This window comes from Lycium barbarum, chromosome 12 (genome assembly GCF_019175385.1).
Source record: "Lycium barbarum isolate Lr01 chromosome 12, ASM1917538v2, whole genome shotgun sequence".
In the NCBI taxonomy this organism is placed as follows: domain Eukaryota; kingdom Viridiplantae; phylum Streptophyta; class Magnoliopsida; order Solanales; family Solanaceae; genus Lycium; species Lycium barbarum.
Genome location: NC_083348.1, coordinates 26,987,272 through 27,013,780, shown reverse-complemented (window position 1 = coordinate 27,013,780; position 26,509 = coordinate 26,987,272).

Below are 26,509 nucleotides of genomic sequence, written 5' to 3'. Positions count from 1 at the left end.
CCCCTACAGGTGTAGCTACCTCAAAAGGCTCTATCGGCTCAGACTCTATCCCAATTTCATTAGCAACAAGAGAGATATATGATAAAGTAGAACCGGGATCAATCAATGCATACACAGATCGGGAGAAAACCAATAAAGTACCTGTAACAACATTTGGCGAACCCTCCTGATCCTGGCGGCTAGCCAATGCATATATGCGGTTCGAAGGACCGCTGGAACCTGAAACACCGCCACGACCTCGACCGCGACCTGCCTGTACCGGCATACCTCACTCCGCAGGGCGCACAACTGAGGGAGTAGAAGATGAACCTGCGGCTGATCTCGTTGGCTGAACTGTACTACCAGTCCCACTCGACATCGGACAATCACGCATAATATGGCCCTGACGGCCGCAAGAAAAACAGGCTCCAGTAGCTCGATAGTACTCCCCTGGGTGCGTTTCCTGCAATAAGAACAACGGGGCCTGGGTGGTCTGGACTGGCTGGAACCTCTAGTTGTCTGGGAACCCGATACTCTGGAACTCTGACCGGCCCCAGATGGTGCTGCACTGTCAAATCATCTGCCGACTGACTGTGTACCCCGGCCTGACGGAGGAAAATATCTGCCTGACGACGACTGTTGAGGCTGTCCGGCTCGAGAATCTCCAGAATACCCCGCGGACCTGGCCCTCTCGAGCGGCCTCCTGTCACAATCTCTGCTCGATCGGTCCTCTCTGTGCCGGTCCTCCATACCCTGAGCATAGGCCTGTAACCGGGCGATGTCCATATCAGTCTGCGATGCCACCGCCATGCAGCCGTCAACTAAATAACGGCCCATCCCTAGCACATACCGGTGCATCCGGTCAGCCATCTCAGCCACTATAGCAGGTGCATATCGAGCCAGAGAATCGAACTCAAAATTATACTCACGAATACTCCGACCTCCCTGCCGCAACTGTAAAAATCTATCAACCCGCGCCCGTCGTAACTCCGGGGGCAAAAAGTGGCGGAGAAAAGCGGCCACAAACTCATTCCAAGTAGCTGGGGAAACGCTCTCATCCCTGGACAGCTCCCAAGACTCATACCAATTGGCAGCAACATCTCGTAATCTGTGCGAGGCCGACTCAACGGACTCGGTCTCTGAAGCCCTGACCAAATCTAATGAACGCCGCATCCCCTGAATAAAATCATGGGGGTCCTCCTCGGGCTTAGACCCGAAAAACTCTGGGGGACCGCAAGTCAGATAGTCACGAACTCTCAGGCTATCTCGCCTGTCATCATCATCATCAGCTCTCAGCCCGCGTCTGCTGGAGCCTCTAGTGCTAATGGTGAAGCCGCCCCCTGATCCATAGTGGCAGCGGCTGGTGCTCCAGACTCCTCCGATGATGAAGACGTAGCAGAGTCTGTTGGCCGGGGCGCAATATCACACATCATCTGAGCAAGGGTCCGAGTACCCTTCGGAGCCCGGCTAGTCTCTCCTACAACCACCTTTTTCTTCTGGGCAGCCGTTGCCTTTTTCGGAGGCATCACTAAAAGAAAAACACAACAACTGATCAAAACAGAGTCATCCTAATAGCACAGCTCTATAGCACGATCAAAGATTCAAAGAAAGGAAACACCCTAAATGTCCTGTAGCTTCCTGTTTATAGATGTAGTGCACAACACACCGATAAACAAGACTCTACTAGACACGGTCTGTAGACATTCCGAGGACAAACCGCTCTGATACCACTTCTGTCACGACCCAACCCCGTAGGCCGTGACTGGCGCCCTAGTTGGGCACCCTGACGTACTTATTCAATCGAATCACACACAAATAGCATATACGACCATAAATACTATATGCCGTCTAAAACCATATCAAACTGTTCAAACACATCTCAACGCAACCGTATGCAGATATAAATATATATATATATCAAAAACCGGCAAGGCTATCAAATGTATCAAAAGCCGACAAGGCTAACGGATGGTGCAACGGCCCAAAACATATACAAAGTGCACGCCGACAAGGCTGCCATAACGAATAGGGTCATACAAACACATCTGTACAGAAGTAGGCACACACACTCACAAATACGTCTACAGACCTCTAAACAGACCAACAGACACATATGGCGGGACAGGGCCCCGCCGTACCCCTGAGCAAATATATACGTACATAGCGAACAAAATATATATACCAAAAGTGTATGCTCCGAAATGAGAAGAGCACTCCAAACGGCAGAAGAGGGTGTCCTAGACTGGTGGATCACCAAACTATGCGTCTATACCTGCGGGCATGAAACGCAGCCCCCGAAGAGAGGGGGTCAGTACGAAATATGTACTGAGTATGCAAAGCAGAATATACGGAAGCAAACCTGAGACATAAACGAAATAGTAGTACAAAGAATAGGTACAAATCCATCGTATCAAAATGTTTACTTTAAAAATATGTAAGTCATGCAGAAGGTACAGAAGAATATGGTCGCCCGCCCGTCGATGGCGCCATAACACAGCATAACACCAGAAAGGTTTCTAACCTCCGAACCCCCGTCACATATCATAACACAACATAACGCCATACACACCATAACATCATATATAAGTGGAACCCGACCCTCTTGGGCGTGTAGCTCGGTGAACCATAAGCACAGCATAACTCCGGAGTATATCAAAGTGCGCACGACAACAGAACCGGCCCGGGACTCAGGGAAGGGAAATAACAGAATGCACGAGTAGAGTCATGAGTAGTCATATGCATAAAATCATTATCATAACCTCAAACATAAGTAAAATGATCATACTTGCAAATCGAAGTAATAGTTATATCAAATTCTTTCAAAAGTTCTCCGAAGTACATAAAAGAACGTCGTGGGACCCACGGACGGGTATTCATCTGAGTCGGGCCCGCCTATGGAAATCATACTCATCATAGGCCATGCAAACTCATACAAAAATATCAAAACAATCCGAGCCTTTATGCGAAAGATATGGCATTCAAAAATTTCGAAATTCTTTAAAGTGAAACCTTTTTATACAAAGTTCGGAAGGCGATTATTTCAAAGACGTAATGGTTCATACTTTTATCAAATCATATATAAGAGTGCCAAGGAATATATATATAGATCATATCGTGCTCGGATTTCGAATCATATGATTTTCCTAAAGGTTCGTAATCTAGCCTATCCAAACCAAGGCATGCCAAAAGAAGGAAGGTTGGGGCTTTACATACCTCGAACGCACTCCAAGCAAGCCGATCTAAAGTTAATCCAAATCTACGCCTCGGGCTCCCCAAGGTCTACAAATATGCCAACGAATATCCCATATTAACCATAGGCACTTAAGCACTTATTTATTCCAAACTAACTCTAAATTCTACAGAACATTCGGCAGTATTTCCCCTGTAAATAGGCCAACCCGAGAATTTATCTCGCTCAAAATCAACAACAACAACCACAATAACCAACCTAGCAACATCGGTAATCAATTCGAAAGGCAAAATAACAATAGTAACTCTCTTTTACATCATTCAACAACTTTCCAAATATTCAATTTAACGGCTTACATTCAAGCCACAATATCGCTCACACATTCAATTATCAACCCGAATCCTTACCAACAATATTCAAGGACATCCCAAACAATTCACAAAATTTTTCCAAAAAGCCAATAATAATTGTTTTTTTCTATGTTGGCCGAAAACAGTCCCAACCGTGAGCAGCCCCTTTTTACCACATTCCTCATTTTCAAGGCATGGTTTGTATCACAATCCAAAATGTAACGATATCGTTCTCATAAAATATACCAATTACATCAACGCATAATAAGCCTCAAAACAGCCCACACAATCTCAACATCAATCTTAAGTCATCAAATGTTCATTTCAAAACTAGAATTCATAACGACGACAATTAAAACGCTAAGCGATATTAACTCATTCTCTGCTACAAATTGGAGGCTATATACACGGCTACATACCCACCTATATACATACATCGCTAGTTATCATTCATTTGGTCACCCTACAACAATCAACATACTAAATAGAGTTAATTCATCACTTAGTCACAACACCCATTTACACAACTTCACACACCATACACGACCCAACTTCCAACATACTACATTTCATAATTTTCATCCATTTTAACATACTACAACATGAATTAAACGTTCACAACACATAAACAAGAGTAAAACTTACCTTTCTTCTCCAATTCTACACTTTGGTTAGGGTTTGCAATTGACCCCACGAATGGTTGGATGACCCAAACAACTCTTCCACGCTACTTAGGGACCTCCAAATAGTGGGTTTGAACCAAAGAAATAATTTTTGGAAGGCTTGAAATGATCTTGGCTTTTCTTCCCTCTTGGCCGTGAGCTTCTTGGTGAAGCTCTTCAATTTGGGGCTTTATTTTGCTATGAATAATGAAAAAAGATGACTTGAAGTCATCTTTTAAGTTCCACTTAATATCTCTCTTTGTTTGTGTCCCACACATGTGTTGGACAAATTAAAATTGGCCACACAATGTGTGGGACCATCTTAATATACATGGCCACAAGGCCTTATTGGTGCAAGATTTTTAAATTCCAATTTTTTTTTGAATTGTGGTCCAAATTTTTCCTAGTGTTCAATGCCAACAATTTCATATATAATTTATGTCTCAAAATAAAATCAAAGGTCAAAAGTCCCGACTTCAAATCCCGGAATGGTCTTGGCCCAAAATTATCATAGTTAATCCGGGTTGCCCCAACGTATAAAAATACGGGATCTAACAATATATATATATATTGTGGGTCTGTTCTCCCTTCTAGACATGATAACTAGTTTTAAGGATATTTAGAATGCAGCCTTGTTAGCCTTGTTGGCATTGCCTGCTTGCTGGTAGGCCTTGTCGGCCTAAGTTAAGGGTTACCCCTCCAGATTTATAGGCTTAGAGAGGTTTGCTCGGGCCGAGTGTTGCACTGGGTACCGGCCACACCTTTCCCGATTTGGGGCGTGAAAAAACTTGGTGTCATAGTAGGTCTATTTTAGGGAGTCTCCAAGCCCTGTCTAGTAGGGTCTTATTTATATATGTGTTGTGCACCACATTATAAAAATAGGGAGATACCAGGCATGTAGGAGTTGGTTGCACTTCTTTCAAATCTAAAACTTGCTGTAAAGGTGAGTTGTAGGAGTTCGGGGTCTACTCTTACACATTGGTGTTGTATAGAGATATTTCTGTGACAGGAGAAGCTTCAGCTACCCAGAGGGATAAGTAATGTGATTAGGTATAAGTTACTCCATCGAGGAGGACTCGCCTGAGATGATGCCCTCTACCGAGGAAGATCCATCCGCGATCCAAGATGAGATATCCTTTTGAGTGTCCTTGAGTTTAGTGACATTAGGAGAGCTGGAGGGAGCTCCGGTATCGCCAAGACCACCAGTTCCACAACTAGCCCCCTACTGGCTAGGAGGGGAGGAGAGCAGTACAGGTATTGACATAGTTGGTGGGCTCCCAGACTCAGGACAGCAGACAGTCATAGATATTTTGAGGGATCGAGAAGCCCACAGTGTTGGGAGTCCGTTAACCAGGGGTTGTCGACTTTTACAGAACATGACCTAAATGACGAAGGTAAACTGGCTAGGAGGGCCAGAGCAGTGGATGATGATAGGAGATCCCTGAGCGACAGTAGGCCAAAAGGTTATGGGCGGCAGGACAGGTAGGGCATGGCAGGGGTTGCAAGTATCATAATCCCAGAGCTATAGTAATTAGGAACAAATGAGACCTCGTTGCAGCCAGTGTGGATGGGTACATGCCGGACTATGTCGTTTGAATACGGGAGGCTGCTCTTGGTATGGGAATCTGTGGAACCAGATTCGGAGGTGTCCGACACTTGATCAAGGAAATCAAAGCAGAGGTAGGAGCAGAGGCGGAGCTTCTAGATTAGGCGATGCTCGGAACCGCATTTATACCTTAGTGTGTCATTAGGACTTTAAGTTCTTGAGAAATCTGTGACAGGTACATTAATAGTCTGCTCCTATACTATTTATGCATTGATAGATCCAGGGTCCAATTTATCGTATGTAACTCACTTTATTGCGGGGAAGCTTGGTATAGTACCGGGGTCATTGAGTAAGCCATTTTCTATATCAACAGTAGTTGGTATGCCTGTTATTTTGAAAGACTTATCGAGGTTGTTCAGTAGTGGTTTGCAACCATCAGACCCGGGCAGATCTTATTGAGTTACACATGGTTGAGTTTGATGTTATTATGTGTACAGATTGGTTAGCGCTTGTTAATGCTAACGTTGGGTGCTGGACAAAGATTTTTACGTTCTATTTCCCAGGGGGAACCAGTTCTGGGATTAAAAGGCAACACTACTTTGCCAAGAAAATGACTACAAAAAGTTGTATCTGTCATATTGTTCGAGTTCAAAATGCAGAGGCAGAACCGCCGACTCTTCAGTTTTTCGCAGTGGTTAATGAAATCCCAGATGTAATTTTGGACAAGCTTTCAGGCATCCCACTAGAGGAAGAGATTGATTTTTTCTATAGATGTGATACCGGATACTCAGCCGATATTTATTTCCCCTTATAGGATGCCCCTTGTTGAGTTGAAGGAACTGGAGGAACAGCTGAAGGACTTGCTCGAGAAAGGTCTCATCATGCCCAATACATCATCATGGGGAGCACCAGTGTGTGTATAGGGAAGAAAGACGGCTCGCTGTGGGTGTGCATTAATTATAGACAACTAAATAAGGTGAGGATAAAGAACAAGTACCCATTTCTGAGGACTGATGACTTATTTGATCAGTTGCAGGGTGCCAAATATTTCTCTAAGATTGATTTGAGATCGAGTTCTCATCAGGTTAGGGTCAGGGAGAAAGATATCCCGAAGATAGCGTTCAGGACAAGATAAAGTCATTTCGAGTTCCTCGTTATGTCTTTCAGGTTGACTAATACGCCAACAATATTCATGGATTTGATGAACAATGTAGATTCTTCCTAGACCTATTCATGATTGTATTTATAGATGATATTTTTATTTATTCTCGATCAGAAGCTGAGCATACGGGTCATTTCCGTGTAGTACTTAGAGTTCTCCAGGATCAGAAGCTATATGTGAATTTCTCTAAATGTGAGTTTTGCTAAATCCCGTGGCATTCCTAGGACCTATTGTATCAGACGAGGGTATTAGGGTGGATACTGAAAAAGATAGAGGTTGTGAAGGCTTAGCCTAAATCGACAGAAGTTCACAGTTTTTTGAGTTTGGTAGGGTATTACAGGAGGTTCGTAGAGGGCTTTTCTTCTCTTTCAACACCACTGACGATGCTGACTCAAAAGCCAGCTAAGTCCCAGTGGACAGAGGCTCGTGAGCTGAGTTTCAGGAGTTAAAGGGCATATTGACTTCAGTACCAGTTCTGACACTTCCAGAGAGATTCGAGGGCTACGCTGTGATAGAACTTGTATTGCACCTAAGGGTTGTTTCTAATCATGTTGTTGTTGTGTTGCTAAGTTAACTCATATGTATGGGGATACTTTTTGATGTTGTTGATGGGTTGTTGAGCTTATACTCCACGAATGTGAAAAAGAGAAGTGTATATCATCCTTGGATATTAGCATATATTGGGCTGGTTGTGTATATCTTTGTATGGTTGATGACTTGAGCTTAAAATTGGATTCAAGGGGTTATAGTTGGTGTTGTGGTTTTGTTGTTTTAGTTATGGTCGCTAAGAATAAGGGAAATGCTGCCTGTTTCGTTTTAGAACCGAATTATCAATTAATATATACAATATACTAGTGTCGTCTAAGTTCGTATATGCATTCCTTGTTATAAGATGGGCATACTAGAAACAATGAGTTTGTTGTGGGAGTTTATTGATGACTTGAGGTATTTAAAGGCTTTCCCTTCTTTCTCCTTTTGGCATGTTTCCTCATGATGAGCTACCTTCGATTATCTGCACAAAGATGTGTTATTCGTAATAGTCATACTTGGTTTACCATGACCGTATTGTAACTCTTCTCCGTTATTGGGAATGAACTTATGATTAGTCCAGTTAGCTAAATAGTTAGAACGATAGAAAGCATGACTATAGAATGTATAGAGCTATAGTTGCCTTCGGGACTATGATAGTTGCCTATGCGGCTATTGGCCATACAGACAGCCTTCAGGGCTATAATGTTGCCTTCGGGGCTATGATAGTTGCCTATGGGGCTATTGGCCATACAGACAGCCTTCAGGGAAATACAAATGCGCGCTTTCCTTCGAGGTATGATTATCCATACATACTTCATTCAAGGCTACAATGGGTGCCTTCGGGGCAAATCATGCATGTCGAGAAGCGTTGTATAAGGACAAGCAGTTTGACGTCGTATTATTAGTTATTAGATATTAGAGGCAGGGTGAGTACAACCAGACTCTTTATTTACTCTTCAATTATGTTCAGTTACTTTATATGTCATTTCAGTATTAGTTTCAATCGCTTTACATACTAGATACATTATTTCGTACTGACGTCCCTTTGCCTGGGGGCGCTATTTTCATGCCTGCAGGTTCAGACAGGTTGCTGGGAGATTCGTACTAGTAGGACTTGCCGAGTATCTTGTCACGATCCAGCCCCGTGGGCCGCGACTGGCACCCTACTTGGGCACCCAGACCAATTCACATATCCAGTTATCAAACCCAAACTTAGCTCAAATTTCATAATAGCCATTTTAAACATGATTTAAATCAAAACTCGTCTTAAGCGGTCACGCGTATCAAAATATCATATCCAAACAGAAGGGAGCGGCGGAATGCACATCGCCGGTCATATGTACAAATACAAACATAAAGGCCCTTTTGGCCACCATAACAGACGGACCGCATTAAGAAACAGATCATAGCCAAAACAGACACATATAGGACCCTCGACCCACATATATGACTACAGGCCTCTATATATCAAAGCAAAGACATATGACAGGACAGGGCCCCGCCGTACCCAAATAATCAGATATACAGAAATATATACATAGCAAAAGATGTAGGTACCAAAAGTGGACTCCGGACCAAAGGGAGCACTCCAAGATAGCAGAAAGTGGAACCTACGGTGGTGGATCACCAGTGTCTGTACCTGCGGGCATGAAACGCAGCCCCCGAAGAAAGGGGGTCAGTACGAAAGATGTACTGAGTATGTAAAGCATAGAGTACAGAAATATATAGGTCACAACTGAAAGCAAACAAGATACAAAGGGAAGTACTGAAAGATATATCAAAATTTGTATCAAACATATATATATATAATGCAAATAAAATCATGCAAAGCTCAGGAACGTGGTCACCACTCTGACGCTGGTGCCACACACAACATAACACCAGAAGGTTCAAATCTCCGTACATCCCCGAACACAGATATCATCATCCATGTCACCAGCCATATCACAGCATAACACCAAACGGAACCCGGCCCTATGGCGAGGTCTCGGGAACCGTAACACAGCATATGGCCAAATTTATCATAGCGCGCACGAATCATAACCGGCTCGGGAACCGGTGAACGAAGTCATAGTAAGGGCGGGAGCGGAGTCGTGAGCAAACAATGCAACTTGTATATAAAAACATTCTTGAAACTTGATAAAATTATAAGTCAACTCATTAGTCAAAGTAGTCGAACAATTAGTTAATACAGGGTTCGTTTCACAAAATATTTCCAAAGTAGTATTTGTGGTTTAAAATATAATTTAGAATATCGTGGCGGTCAAACATTATTTATGATAGCCAGATTCATAACCAAAAGTCTTTTACCGTCTTTATACAAAAATGGGCATAGTAGGGCAAACAAAGAAATCTCAGGCTTAGCGGGCCCACCTCGGGTCAAGTCGAGGTGGCGGACATGAATTACGGACATTCGGGGTCTATGGAATCACACATGGAGGTTGATTTCCAATTCGGATTTCCATGAATAGAATTTCCCTCGGGGCTCCAATATCGACCTAGTATACCTAAGGCATGCCAAAAGAAGGAATGGGTAGCCTTACATACCTTATAAGCGTCTCACGCCCGTCAAAACTCAAATCCCGTTTCGCTCAGAATCTACAAAGGGTCAAAGTTACCAATTGTAAGTTATAGATTCTAAGAAGTCAACTTAAGGTCATAGTAGTCTACCGAAATTTCGGCAGCACTTCCCCTATACATATAGCATCCCCGAGGCTTAGCTCGGCTCAATATCTCAACAACAACAACCCAACAATACCAAATGAATCAAGAATCACAACAAAATAAGTTCTAACATCAATATCCTTCATTTTTTTACATAAGGTGACAACTTCCATTCAAACTCCACAATATCAATCTAATATCAACATTATCATATTCATTCACTCATTCAAGGTTATTCAACGCTATTCCAATAATATTCCATGTAATATACAGGAATTCAAATAATCCGCCACTTTCCATATTCTATCCGAAACGTCAACAACTACGACGAACATACTAACTCGCATTATTTCCTTCCAAATTTATTAACAACAACCATAATCTGCATTTTAAGTCTTTCTTCCACAATTATCTAAGAATATACAAAAATCATATAATTTCCCATAAAAACCCGCAGCCATTTCCAATGTCAATTCAACCCGTTAAACATTCATTTATGTCATAAATGCCACAACGACGCAACTAGCAAACTAAACAACAATCAAATTCGTCTCCTTCACCATAACATGGCTCACAGCCACTTCACCACACACACACACACCCACGATTTCACTCACACACCAAAACTACGAAATTATCGTCCATTCTCAATCCTTATAATATTCATACAAACTCCATAACACAAAAGTGGCAAAATGCTTACCTTTTCTTGAAATTCCGACTTGCCGCAAACGTGATTCCCTCGCCAAACAAATTGTATCACGTCGGAGAGCGTCTTGAACTTACTACAAATATGAGAAGAACAAGATTTTTAGAATCAAAACAAGGCTAGGAATTTTTTTTTTGTTGTTGGAAAATGGGGTTCGGCCGAAGGGGGTTTTTGCTCCCAAGGTTTGTTTGATTTTTGTTTCTTGAAGGTTCTAAGGCACACAATGATATATATCTTAATCAATGGTCACATGTAATTCACATGACCATTTAAAATGGGTTTGGGCCAAGGCCTATGACCGGCCACCCCTGAACTTGGGCTTCAAATTTTTGTTCAAATTTTTCTTGGCCCAATTCGTTAAAATTCTCGTTTTGTAATTCCTGAAATAAATTTCCGAAATTCCAATTTCGCCCTTGGCCTCCCCCGATGTCTTGACACCAATACTTTCATAAACAACACAAGAATATTAACAAAAATCAAAATATTGTCTTATAACATACAAGTCTTAATTATTTTTCAAGATTTCCAATTTGCGAAAACACGGGACTTAACATTCTCCCGCCCCCCACCCCCCCCCCCCCCCCCCCCCCCGCCCTTTAGAACATTCGTCCCCGAATGTTAAATTAGTCTTATAAGCATAACGGGGGAGTCCCTCTTTATAATTAGCACACATAATTCATTTGTCAATCAATGCCACAAACTTAAAAGTTTAAATTACCTGTGGGCGCAGAAAATAAGTGGGGGTATTTCTTCTTCATCTCATCCTCTGCCTCCCAGGTCATTTCATCCCGGTTGTTGTTGCGCCACAGGACCTTAACAGAAGGCACCTCCTTAGTGCGTAGTCTCCTTACATGTCGAACCAGAATAGTTATAGGCTGCTCTTCATAAGACAGATGCTCCGTTACCTGAATATCATTCACTGGGAATATTCTGGAAGGATCACCAATACATTTTCGGAGCATGGACACATGGAATACCGGGTGTACTGCCTCCAAATCGGATGGTAAGTCTAGCTCATAGGCGACCTCGCCTATCTTCCGAACAATCTGATATGGCCCAATATACCGCGGGCTAAGCTTACCCTTTTTACCGAATCTCATAACACCCTTCATAGGCGATACCTTCAGAAATACCCAATCACCAATCTGGAATTCTAATGGTCGACGTCGTCTGTCTGCATATGCTTTCTGGCGACTCTGTGCAGCCAATAATAGCTCCCGAATAAGTTTTACTTTATCCACTGCTTCCTGGATCACATCTGGCCCAATTAATTTAGTTTCGCCCACGTCGAACCAACCAATAGGAGATCTGCATTTTCTACCATAAAGGGCTTCATATGGTGTCATCTGAATGTTGGAGTGATAACTATTATTATAATCGAATTCAATAAGCGGCAAATGATCATCCCAGCTGCCTCTGAAATCAATAACGCAGGACCGCAACATGTCTTCCAGTGTCTGAATAGTGCGCTCGGCCTGCCCGTTAAACTGAGGGTGAAAAGTTGTACTGAGGCTCACCTGAGTCCCTAATCCCTCCTGAAATGACCTCTAGAAATTTGCCGTAAATTGGGCACCTCGATCAGTAATAATAGATACAGTGACTCCGTGAAGTCTGACTATCTCTCTGATGTATAATCTAGCATAGTCCTCAGCCGAATAAGTAGTCTGGACTGGGAGAAAATGGGCTGATTTGGTCAATCTATCAACAATAACCCAAATAGAATCATACCTGCGTGCAGTGCGCGGTAACCCAACAACGAAGTCCATATTAATCATCTCCCATTTCCAGGCTGGAATTTCCATCTCCTGTAATAATCCACCGGGCTTCTGATGTTCAATTTTAACTTGTTGACAATTCGGGCACTGACCAACGAACTCAGCAATATCTTTCTTCATACCGTCCCACCAATACAAACACCTGAGATCATGATACATTTTAGTGGAACCAGGATGAACAGAATACCGTGCATTATGCGCCTCGCCCATGATCTGTCGCCGTAGGCCAGCCACATCCGGTACACAAAATCTGCCTTCATATAATAATACCCCTTCAGGCGAAATTTCAAACGGAGTCTTTTCTTTATTAAGGGCCACCTCTCTGTACTGGACTAGAACAAGATCTTCAAACTGATGCTGCTTTACATCTTCCATAATCGAGGATTCAGCAATTCCTCGAACAGAAACCCCAATAACTCCAGAATCTGCCAAACGAACTCCAAGGCGGGCTAACTGATGAATCTCATGAACCAAGTCTTTCTTACCAGATTGTACATCAGCCAAACTGCCCACAGACTTACGGCTAAGTGCATCCGCTACCACAGTGGCTTTCCCAGGATGGTACAGAATATCAACGTCATAGTCTTTCAATAATTCAAGCCATCTTCTCTGCCGCAAATTAAGTTCTTTCTGTTTAAAAATATACTGGAGACTCTTATGGTTCGTATAAATATCGACGTGGACCCCATATAAGTAATGCCGCCAAATCTTCAAAGCATGAATCACCGCGGCCAACTCAAGATCATGAGTGGGATAATTCTTCTCGTGCGGTCTGAGCTACCGAGAAGCATAGGCTATGACTCGACCGTGCTGCATCAATACGCAACCTATCCCAATACCAGAGGCGTCACAATAGACAACATACCCGTCTGATCCTTCTGGAAGAGCTAATACTGGTGCTGTAATTAATTGTTCTTTCAACGTCTGGAAGCTGCGCTCGCAGGCATCAGTCCACTGAAACTTCGCTGCCTTCTGAGTAAGCTTCGTCAGTGGTGCTGCTATAGAAGAAAAATTCTCCACGAACCTGCGATAATATCCGGCTAACCCCCGAAAACTGCGTACCTCTGTCGGTGTAGTAGGCCTGGGCCAATTCTGTACAGCTTCAATTTTCTGCGGATCCACCCGAATACCATCTGCTCCGACAATATGCCCCAAGAATGCCACAGAAGTTAACCATAATTCACATTTGGAGAATTTAGCATATAATTTTTGTTGCCTAAGAATACCACGTACTGTTCTCAAATGATCTGAATGCTTCTCCACAGATCGTGAATAAATCAAAATATCATCGATAAACACAATCACAAACATATCCAGGAAAGGCCGAAATACCCGATTCATCAGATCCATGAATACCGCTGGAGCATTAGTCAGCCCGAAAGACATCACTCTGAATTCATAATGCCCGTACCGGGTCCTGAAAGCAGTCTTCGGGATATCTGATTCTCGCACTCGCACCTGATGATAACCCGAGCGAAAATCTATCTTTGAAAAATATTTAGAACCCTGCAACTGATCAAAAAATCATCAATCCGGGGGAGGGGATATTTATTCTTTATAGTCACCTTATTTAGTTGCCGATAATCAATACACATTCGCAGTGACCCATCTTTCTTTCTTACAAATAATACCGGCGCTCCCCAGGGTGATGTACTGGGTCTGATAAAGCCTTTATCTAACAGATCTTTCAGCTGCTCTTTCAATTCCTTAAATTCTGCCGGTGCCATTCTGTACGGAGGAATAGATATAGGCTGCGTATCCGGTAACAAGTTTATAGTGAAATCTATCTCCCGTTCAGGCGGAAGACCCGGAAGCTCATCTAGAAACACATCTGGGAACTCACTAACAACCGGAACAGACTGAAGAGTAGGGGTCGCGGCTGTAGTATCGTGCACACGAACCAAATGATAGATATAACCTTTCTGAATCATCTTCTTAGCCTTGAGGTACGAAATAAACTTACCACTCGGCGATGCTGTATACCCGAACCACTCTATAACTGGTTCCCCTGGAAACTGAAAACGGACTACCTTTTTCTGGCAGTCAACATTAGCATAACAGGAAGCCAACCAGTCCATTCCATAATGACATCGAATTCCAGCATATCTAATTCTATCAAATAAGCTTTAGTGCAGCGATCACATATAGTCACAGAACAATCCCTATATATCTGCCTCGCTATAATACAATCCCCAACCGGTGTAGCTACGTCAAATGGCTCTATAGGCTCAGACACTATCCCAATTTTACTAGCAACGAGCGGGGAAATATATGATAAAGTAGAACCAGGATCAATTAGTGCATATACAGATCTGGAGAAAACCAGTAATGTACCTGTGACGACATTCGGCGAAGCCTCCTGGTCCTGGCGACTGGCTAATGCATATATGCGGTTCGAGAGACCGCTAGAACCTGAAGCACTGCCACGACTTCGACCACGTCCCGCCGGTGCAGGTATACCTCGCCCCGCAGGGCGTGCAACTGATGGAGCAGATGATGAACCAGCGGCTGATCCCGTCGACTGAGCTACACTACCAGAACCGCTCGCCAGCGGACAATCTCGCATAATATGGCCTTGACCGCCGCATGAAAAACAGGCTCCAGTAAGTCGATAACACTCTCCCAGGTGCGATTTCCCGCAATGGGAACAACGGGGCCTGGGTGGTCTGGGCTGGCTGGGACCTCTGGCTATCTGTGACCCTGGTGCTCTGGAGCTCTGACCGGCCCCAAACTGTCCTGCACTGTCAAATCTCCTACCGGCTAGCTGTGTACCCCGGCCTGACGGTGGAGGATGTCTGTCTGACTGCTGCTGCTGAGGCTGTCCGCCTCGAGAATCTCCAGAATAACCTGCGGATCTGGCCCTCTTGGGCGGCCTCCTGTCCCGATCTCTGCTGGAATACTCGGCTCTATGTCGGTCCTCCATACTCAGGGAATAAGCCTGTAGTCGGGCAATATCCATGTCTGTCTGCAATGCCACCGCCATACAACCATCAAACAAATAGCGGTCTAACCCCATCACGTATCTGTGCATCCGATCCGCCATATCTGCTACTATGGCAGGTGCATACCGGGCCAAAGAATCAAACTCCATATTATACTCACGGACACTCCGACCCCTCTGCTGCAGATGCAAAAATCGGTCAACCCGCGCCCGCCGTAACTCTGGGGGCAAAAAGTGGAGAGTGAAAGCAGTCACGAACTCGTCCCAAGTAGCTGGGGGAGCACCCTCACCCCTGGATAGCTCCCAGGACTCATACCAGTGAGCAGCAACATCCCGTAGCCTATGCGAAGCCAACTCAACAGACTCAGTCTCTAAAGCCCTGACCAAATCTAGTGAGCGCCGCATCCCCCGAATAAAGTCATGGGGGTCCTCGTCGGGCTTAGACCCGAAAAACTCTGGAGGGACACATAATAGAAACTCTCGAACCCTCAGGCTGTCACGCCTGTCGTCATCATCATCATCTCTCCGCCCGCGTCTGCGAGCCTGTCCCACTGCCAGAGTGGTCAATGACTGCACAGCCTCTCTCAGTGTCATGTCCTCTGCCTCTGGCTGAGGAGCTGGAGGCTCGGGTGCGGGTACTCTGGCCCCTGGAGCTGCTGATGGACCTGCTCCAGGATCCGCCGGTGGTGGTGTAGCGGATCCCTCTGAATGGGGCACAACCTCGGGCAAATCATAAACACGAACCCGGGTAACTCGTTGTGCCTGACTAGTGCCTGCCATCCCTGCCTTGCCCTTCTGGGCCGCCGTTGCCTTCTTCGGAGGCATCACTGCAAACACAATAACGAATCAGATCAAAATCATCCTAATAGCACAGCTCTAACGCACGATCTAAGATTCCAAAGAAAGGTAACACCCTAAATGCCCTGTAGCCTCCTGTTTATAGATGTGGTGCACAACACACCGATAAACAAGACCCTACGACACACGGCCTGTAGACATTCCGAGGACAGACTGCTCTGATACCAATTTTATCACGACCCAGCCCCGTGGGCCGCGACTATCACCCTACTTGGGCACCCAGACCAATTCACATATCGAGTTATCAAACCCAAACTTAACTCAAATTTCATAATAGCCATTTTAAACATGATTTAATTCAAAACTCGTCTTAAGCGGTCACGCGTATCAAAATATCATATCCAAACAGAAGGGAGCGGCGGAATGCACATCGCCGGTCATATGTACAAATATAAACATAAAGGCCCTTTTGGCCACCATAACAGACGAACCGCATTAAGACACAGATCATAGCCAAAACAGACACATATAGGACCCTCGACCCACATATATGACTACAGGCCTCTATATATCAAAGCAAAGACATATGACAGGACAGGGCCCCGCCGTACCCAAATAATCAGATATACAGAAATATATACATAACAAAAGATGTAGGTACCAAAAGTGGACTCCGGACCAAAGGGAGCATTCCAAGATAGCAGAAAGTGGAACCTACGGTGGTGGATCACCAGTGTCTGTACCTGCGGGCATGAAACGCAGCCCCCGAAGAAAGGGGGTCAGTACGAAAGATTTACTGAGTATGTAAAGCATAGAGTACAGAAATATATAGGCCACAACTGAAAGCAAACAAGATACAAAGGGAAGTACTGAATGATATATCAAAATTTGTATCAAACATATATATATATATATATAATGCAAATAAAATCATGCAAAGCTCAGGAACGTGGTCACCACTCCGACGCTGGTGCCACACACAGCATAACACCAGAAGGTTCAAATCTCCGCATATCCCCGAACACAGATATCATCATACATGACACCAGCCATATCACAGCATAACACCAAACGGAACCCGGCCCTATGGCGAGGTGTCGGGAACCGTAACACAGCATACGACCGCATTTATCATAGCGCGCACGAATCATAACCGGCCCGGGAACCGGTGAACGAAGTCATAGTAAGGGCACGAGCGGAGTCGTGAGCAAACAATGCAACTTGTATATCAAAACATTCTTGAAACTTGATAAAATTATAAGTCAACTCATTAGTCAATGTAGTCGAACAATTAGTTAATACAGGGTTCGTTTCACAAAATATTTCCAAAGTAGTATTTGTGGTACAAAATATAATTTAGAATATCGTGGCGGTCAAACATTATTTATGATAGCCAGATTCATAACCAAAAGTCTTTTACCGACTTTATACAAAAATGGGCATAGTAGGGCAAACAAAGAAATCTCGGGCTTAGCGGGCCCACCTCGGGTCAAGTCGAGGTGGCGGACATGAATTACGGACATTTGGGGTCTATGGAATCACACATGGAAGTTTCGAAGCGATCAGATTACAATTACAAAAGTTTCGGACATTTGATCACTTTTCGACAAAATATGACCTTATAGTTCAATTCAATTGAATGAATCGTGCTTGATTTCCAATTCGGATTTCCATGTATAGAATTGTCCTCGGGGCTCCAATATCGACCTAGTATACCTAAGACATGCCAAAAGAAAGAAATGGGTAGCCTTACATACCTTATAAGCGTCTCACGCCCGTCAAAACTCAAATCCCATTTCGCTCAGAATCTACAAAGGGTCAAAGTTACCAATTGTAAGTTATAGATTCTAAGAAGTCAACTTAAGGTCATTGTTGTCTACCGAAATTTCGGCAGCACATCCCCTATACATATAGCATCCCCGAGGCTTAGCTCGGCTCAATATCTCAACAACAACAACCCAACAATACCAAATGAATCAAGAATCACAACAAAATAAGTTCTAACATCAATATCCTTCATTTTTTTACATAAGGTGACAACTTCCATTCAAACTCCACAATATCAAACTAATATCAACATTATCATATTCATTCACTCATTCAAGGTTATTCAAAGGTATTCCAATAATATTCCATGAAATATACAGGAATTCAAATAATCTGCCACTTTCCATATTCTATCCGAAACGTCAACAACTACGACGAACATACTAACTCGCATTATTTCCTTCCAAATTTATTAACAACAACCATAATCCGCATTTTAAGTCTTGCTTCCACAATTATCTAAGAATATACAAAAATCATTTAATTTCCCATAAAAACCCGCAACCATTTCCAATGCCAATTCAACCCGTTAAACATTCATTTATGTCATAAATGCCACAACGACACAACTAGCAAACTAAACAACAATCAAATTTGTCTCCTTCACCATAACATGGCTCACAGCCACTTCACCACACACACACACACCAAAACTATGAAATTCTCGTCTATTCTCAATCCTTATAATATTCATACAAACTCCATAACACAAAAGTGGCAAAATTCTTACATTTTCCTGAATTTTCGACTTGCCGCAAACGTGATTCCCTCGCCAAACAAATGTATCACGTCAGATAGCGTCTTGAACTTACTACAAATATGAGAAGAACAAGATTTTTAGAATCAAAACAAGGATAGGAAAAAAAAAATTGTTGTTGGAAAATGGGGTTCGGCCGAAGGGGGTTTTTGCTCCCAAGGTTTGTTTGATTTTTGTTTCTTGAAGATTCTAAGGCACACAATGATATATATCTTAATCAATGGTCACATGTAATTCACATGACCATTTAAAATGGGTTTGGGCCAAGGCCTATGGCCGGCCACCCCTGAACTTGGGCTTCAAATTTTTGTTCAAATTTTTCTTGGCCCAATTCGTTAAAATTCTCGTTTTGTAATTCCCGAAACAAATTTACGAAATTCCAATTTTGCCCTTGGCCTCCCCCGATGTCTTGACACCAATACTTTCATAAACAACACAACCATATTAACAAAAATCAAAATATTGCCTTATAACATACAAGTCTTAATCATTTTTCAAGATTTCCAATTTGCGAAAACACGGGACATAACATATCTGCTACTATGGTAAGCACTATATCATTCATAGTTACCCGATTCACTGTTTTACATATGTACAGTATGGGTAGGCTGGGGCCCTTTCTCGACCATATTACAGTCATACTTCTGTAGAGGCATGTAGATTGTATTGTCAGTACAATATGTCAATTTAGAGGCCTTGTCGGCCTTTGTATAAGTTCATTTTTTTACTGTTGGTTGCAGGCACTTATGGCGGCCTTATCGGGCAGCGCAGTTATGTATATTTGTTTTGGGTGTGTGTGCCCTTCAGGTATGATAGTTTTACACTTACATATGATTCAGGAAACGGCCTCGTCGGCCTTGTTCGTATTGTCTCCTTTAAGGTATGCCTCATCGGCCTAGGTAGAGGGTTACCCTTCTAGAGTCACACTAATAGAGTGGTTCGCTGGGGCCGAGTATGGTACCAGGTACCGGCCACACCTCTCTAGATTTGAGGCGTGAAAAACTTAGTACCAGGGCAGGTTTTTCCTAGGGATTCTACAAGCCATGTCTAGTAGAGTCTTTTTAATAAATGTGTTGTGCACCACATTGTATAAATAGGGAGCAATAGCGCATTTAGGAGTTACTGATCCTTGTTTCAGATCAACATCATTCTATAGAGCCGAGTGGTAGGAGTTTGAGTTTACTCTCACACATTGTGTTTGTGTATAGAGATGTCGGTAACCAGAAAGAGGTCGACTAAACAGAGGAATAATGCAGCAGCGGGTGAGGGGACCAGCATGGTATCCCCAGCAGATAGGGCCCAATTTGAGGTTCAGAGAGAGATACCTCCTCCGTTATCACAAACTCCTCCCCCACCTGAGGAACATCCGAGGGAGGCAACACCTCCACCAAAGCGCTTATTTTCCAATCACAAATCGTGTATACAGAGGTCATGTCTCAGAAATGGTGCAGATCCAGAATATTAGAATATTTGTTTCCAGACTCAGATCATATATGCCGATATCTTATGTCAGAAGAAGTACAGAAAGTACCGAATGCCAAAATGCTTACTTTCCAAACACAAATCATGCATGACAAAATGACATATCATATATGCATATGACGTGCCCCGGCCCTCCCGTGAGGGACACGGTAGATCATATATTATGTAAGCATATAACGTGCCCCGGCCCTCCCGTGAGGGACGCAGTAAATCATATATCATGTGAACATATAACATGCCCCGGCCCTTGGTCAGGGACGCGGTGAATCACATATCATGTATGCCAATGTCATGTATCATATATGCATGTAACATGCCCCGGCCCTCTTTTGCGGGATGCGGTGAATGTGCCATCCTGGCCACGACCCCGTCATCATATCATAATGTCATCATATCATATATAACATGCCCCGGCCCGCAAGTGAGAGGGACGCGGTGAACAATGCAGAGGAGTACGCACGAGAACATATCCTGGCCCGGGCTCAGTGAAATTCAAACTGAGACTTGCATGAACAGAATAATGCGAAACCATATGCACAGAAATCAAGACTCGATAGACGAGCATACTTACCGACTCGGGAGGAAGGGCTGGAAGCTCTTCCGGGAACACATCTGGAAATTCATTCACTACAGGAACTGACTGAAGAGTCGGCGATTCAGCTTCTAAATCTTGAACCCGAACTAGATGATAAATGCATCCTTTTGTGATCATTTTCCTTGCCTTTAGATAGGAAATAAACCTACCCTTTGGTGACGCCGTATTACCTTTCCATTCTAAAACTGGTTCTCCCGGAAATTGGAAACAAACCATTTTCATTCTACAATCGAAATTAGCATAACAAGAAGCCAACTAATCCATGCCCATAATAACATCAAAATCCACCATTTATAACTCATGCAAGTCGATCATAGTACGACGATCACAAGTCCCAATTACACAATTTCTATATACTCGGCTAGCTATTACCGATTCACCCACCGGCGTAGACACCTCAAAAGGTTTGATCGACTTCAGTTCGACTCTAAATCGACCCACAACATACGGAGTAACACATGACAATGTGGAGCCCGGATCAATCAAAGCAAATACATCATGAGAAAATACCGATAATATACCTGTAACCACGTCAGGAGAAGACTCAAGATCTTGGCGTCCAGCCAAAGAATAAACACGGTGCTGAGGACTGGTAGAACTGGGAACTCTCCCTCTGCCTCTACCATGTCCGATTGGCGCATGTAAACCTGGCCCCATAGGGCGCATAGAAGATGAAGATCCTGCTACCAACCCTGAAGGCTGGGCCCTACCTCTACCATGAATTGAAGGGCAATCGCGTATAATATGGCCCGGTCAGCCACATGAATAGCAACCCTCTGAACCCAATCGACACTGACCCCAATGCAACCTCCCACACTGGGTACATCATGGTACGGGTGGCTTTACCAGACCCGAATCACCTCTGAACTGGGACCCTGAAAAACTCTGACTCAGCCAGGAATGAGTAGATCTATCGACTCTCTGGCCTGGAAATCGTGGAGGTGCACTAGTCATAGAATAGCCTGAGTGCCTGGACATCTGCTGTCTGTGCCCGCCTCTGAACTCACTCATCGGACTTGAAGATTTGTCTCTCTTGGTATGGCCCCTATCCTGCTCGCGTTCACTTCTCTGCTGTTGTAAACTTTCTTCTAAGTTTTGAGCATGAGCCTGAATGCGTGCAATGTCCATATTATCCTGAAGGGACGCAGTCAAGCACCTATCCATCAAATGTGGCCCTAGGCCCTTCACAAATCGGTGCACCAGGTCACCCATATTCGCTACCATGGCCGAAGCATACCTAGCCAAGGAATTGAAGCGGAGACTATACTCTAGAGCACTCATGCTACCTTGCCTCAAATTTAAGAACTTGTCGGCCCTAGCTCGCCGAACTTCTGGAGGCATGTAATGTCGGAGAAAAGCATCAACAAACTCTTGCCATACCGGGGGAGGTGCATTGGCTCCCCGTGAACCCATCCAAACCTTGTACCAATGGACCGAGACGTCCCTCAATCTATATAACGCTAGCTCCACCGATTCGGTGTCCGAAGCATGTATCAATCGAAGTGTCCTCAACATACCATCAATAAAATCCTGAGGGTCCTCCTCCGGCTTTGATCCAAAGAATTTCGGAGGGTTCAAAGTAATGAAGTCACAGGCCCTTGCACTAACAGCCCTATCACCTTGCCCTACACTTTGCCGCTGAGTCTGAGCAGCAACCAACTGAGTAAGCAAATGTATGGCCTCTTTTACATCTTGCCCTGAAGCATCTGGTGAAGGAGCTGGAGGTGCTGGAGCTGGGGCTGAGTGTTATGTCCCGTGTTTTCGCATAATTTGAAATCTTGAAAATAATTAAGACTTGTATGTTATAAGGCCATATCTTTGATTCTAGTTAATATGCCTATGTTGTTTATGAAATTATTGGTGTAAATACATAGGGGAAGGCCGAGGGCAAAATTTGGAATTTCGGAAATTTCAAAACGAGAGTTTTAACGAATTGGGCTCAACAAAATAAAAGAAAAAATTGAGGCCCAAACCATAAAGGTGGCCGGCCATAATCCATGGCTAGCCCAAGCCATGAATTAAAAAAAGGTCATGTGATTATCATGTGATCATTAATCAAGCAAGCATGATATATATACATGCTTATATTTAGAATGTTCAAGAAAAATCAAAAAAAAATTAGAGCTCCAAGCCAAGAGGCTCTCGGCCGAACCCTCTCCAAGAAACAAAAATAATTTTCCAAGCTTTGATTCTAATCCAAAAATCTTGTTCTCCTTGTATTCATAGAGTATGCAAGACGCTTTCCGACGTGATATAATTAGTTAAGCGAGAGAGCGACGTTTGCGGCGGGTTGAAACTTGAAGGAAAAGGTAAGGATCTTCCTCTTTTGTGTTGTGGAACAGGTATGAATATTGTAAGGATTGGTAATAGACGAGCATTACGTAGTTTTGGTATGTATGTGTGAAGCCGTGTGTGTGTGTGTGTGATGAAGTTGGCCGTGAGCCATGACATGGTCAAGAATAACGGAATAAATTCTATTTAGTTCGTTGGTTGCGTCGTTGTGACAACTGTGACATGAATGAAGGTTTAATGAAACGAGTTGGCATTGAAACGGATTGTATGTCATTATGGAAGATTATGCGATTTTTGTATAGTTTTTATATAATTGTGAAAGTAATACTTTAAATGTGAATTAATGTTGTTGTTAATGAATTTGGATGAAAACGATGCGAGTTGGTAGGTTTGTTGCATTTGTGGAAGTTTTGGATAGGATATGGAAAATGGCGGATTATTTGAATTCATGTATATTTCTTGGAATATTATTGGAATGTATTTGGATAACTTTGAATGAGTAAATGAATATGATAATGTGGATGTTAGTTTGATGTTGTGAAGTTTGGATGAAAGTTGTTGAGTTATGTAGAAAGAAAGAATATCGATGTTAGAGTGATTTTGTTGTGACTTGTGATGTTTGTGTTATTGTGGGTTGTTGTGTTGATGTATTTGAGCCGATCTAAGTCTCGGGGATGTTATACGTATAGGGGAAGTGCTGCCGAAATTTCGGTAGACAAATATATAGTTAAATGAATTCTTAAAGTCTCGCAATTTCTAATTGGTAACTTTAACCATTTGTAGATTCTGAGCGAAACGGGACTTGAGTTTTGGGCGGGCGTAAGACGCATATAAGTTATGTAAGGCTACCCTATTCCTTCTTTTGGCATGTCTTAAGTATCCTAGGTTGATATCGGAGCCCCGGGGGCAATTCTGTTCTTTGAAATCCGAATTAGAAATTGAGCACTATTCATTCAATTGAATTGAACCTTAAAGTTCTCATTTTGGTTGGAAAAGTAATCAAATGTCTCCTTTTTGCATAATATCGGCAAAGCACTTTTGTTTATGGATTTGGCTATCATAAAATAATGTTTTGACTACCACGATATTCTAAATTATATTTTGAACTATAAGTACTATGTAGGAAATATTTGGTGAAACGAACCCCGTATTGACTAACTATTCGAACTATTTGGCTAATGAATTATCATACGATATTATCAAGCTTCACAAGAATATTTTGACATACAAATTGCATTGTTTGCTCACGACTCCGCTCGTGCCCATACTATGACTTCATTCACCGGTTCCCGGGCCGGTTATGATTCGTGCGCGCTATAATAAATTCGGCCGTATGCTGTGTTACGGTTCCCGAGGCCTCGCCATAGGGTCGGGTTCCGTTTGGTGTTATGTTGTGATATGGCTAGTGACACGTATGATGATATCTGTGTTCGGGGATGTATGGAGAGTCGAACCTTCTGGTGTTATGCTGTGTGTGGCACCAGCGTCGGAGTGGTGACCACGCTCCTGAGCTTTGCATGATTTTAATTGAATTATATATATATATATGTTTGATACAAATTTTGATATATCATTCAGTACCTCCCTTTGTATCTTGTTTGCTTTCAGTTGTGGCCTATATATTTCTGTACTCTATGCTTTACATACTCAGTACATCTTTCGTACTGACCCCCTTTCTTCGGGGGCTGCGTTTCATGCCCGCAGGTACAGACACAGGTGATCCATCACTGTAGGCTCCACTTTCTGCTATTTCGGAGTACTCCCTTTTGATCCGGAGTCCACTTTTGGTACATACATCTTTTGTTATGTATATATTTCTGTATATCTGACTATTTGGGTACGGCGGGGCCCTGTCCCGTCATATGATTCTGTCGGTCTGTTTAGAGGTCTGTGGACATATTTGTGGGTTGGGTCTTTCTGTACGGATGTGTGTATATGATGTGTTTGGGCGATCCCATTCGCCGCGGCGGCCGGTCCGCATATGTTTACATGTTGCCTTGTTGGCCGGTGTGGCCTTTGTTGGTATTTTCTGTGCGCAGGGTTATTTTGGATAGTCTGTAAAACAAAGGAAACTCTGCCGAAATTTTTCTGGAAATTATCTAAATTTAGAATATAGCCTTGACGGTTTCTGCTATATACTTGAATGCATATGATAGATGGGTTTGGGTGCCCAGATCGGGCACTAGTCACGGCCTACGGGGTTGGGTCGTGACAAAAGTGGTATCAGAGCGGTTTGTCCTCGGAATGTCTACAGGACGTGTCTCGTAGAGTCTTGTTTATCGGTGTGTTGTGCACCACATCTATAAACAGGAGGCTACAGGGCATTTAGGGTGTTACTTTTCTTTGGAATCTTAGATCGTGCGTTAGAGCTGTGATACTAGGATGATTTTGATCTGATTCGTTATTGTGTTTGTAGTGATGCCTCCGAAGAAGGCAACGGCGGCCCAGAAGGGCAAGGCAGAGATGGCAGGCACTAGTCAGGCACATCGAGTTACCCGGGCTCGTGTTTATGATTTGCCCGAGGTTGTGCCCCATTCAGAGGGATCCGCTACACCACCACCGGCGGAGCCTGGAGCAGGTCCATCAGCAGCTCCAGGGGCCCGAGTACCCGCACCCGAGCCTCCAGCTCCTCAGCCAGGGGCGGAGGACAGGACACTGAGAGAGGCTGTGCAGTTATTGACCACACTGGTAGCGGGGCAGGCTCGCAGACGCGGGCGGAGAGATGATGACGATGAAGACAGGCGTGACAGCCTGAGGGTTCGAGAGTTCCTATTATATGGCCCTCCACAGTTTTTCGGGTCTAAGCCCGACGAAGACCCCCATGACTTTATTCGGGGGATGCGGCGCTCACTATATTTGTTCAGAGCTTCAGAGACTGAGTCTGTTGAGTTGGCTTCGCATAGACTACGGGATGTTGCTGCTCACTGGTATGAGTCCTGGGAGCTATCCAGGGGTGAGGGTGCTACCCCAGCTACTTGGGACGAGTTCGTGACTGCTTTCACTCACCACTTTTTGCCCCCAGAGTTACGGCGGACGAGGGTTGACCGATTTTTGCATCTGCAGCAGAGGGGTCGGAGTGTCCGTGAGTATAATATGGAGTTTGATTCTTTGGCCCGGTATGCACCTGCCATAGTAGCAGATATGGTCGATCGGATGCACAGATACGTGATGGGGTTAGACCGCTATTTGATTGATGGCTGTATGGCGGTGGCATTGCAGGCAGACATGGATATTGCCCGACTACAGGCT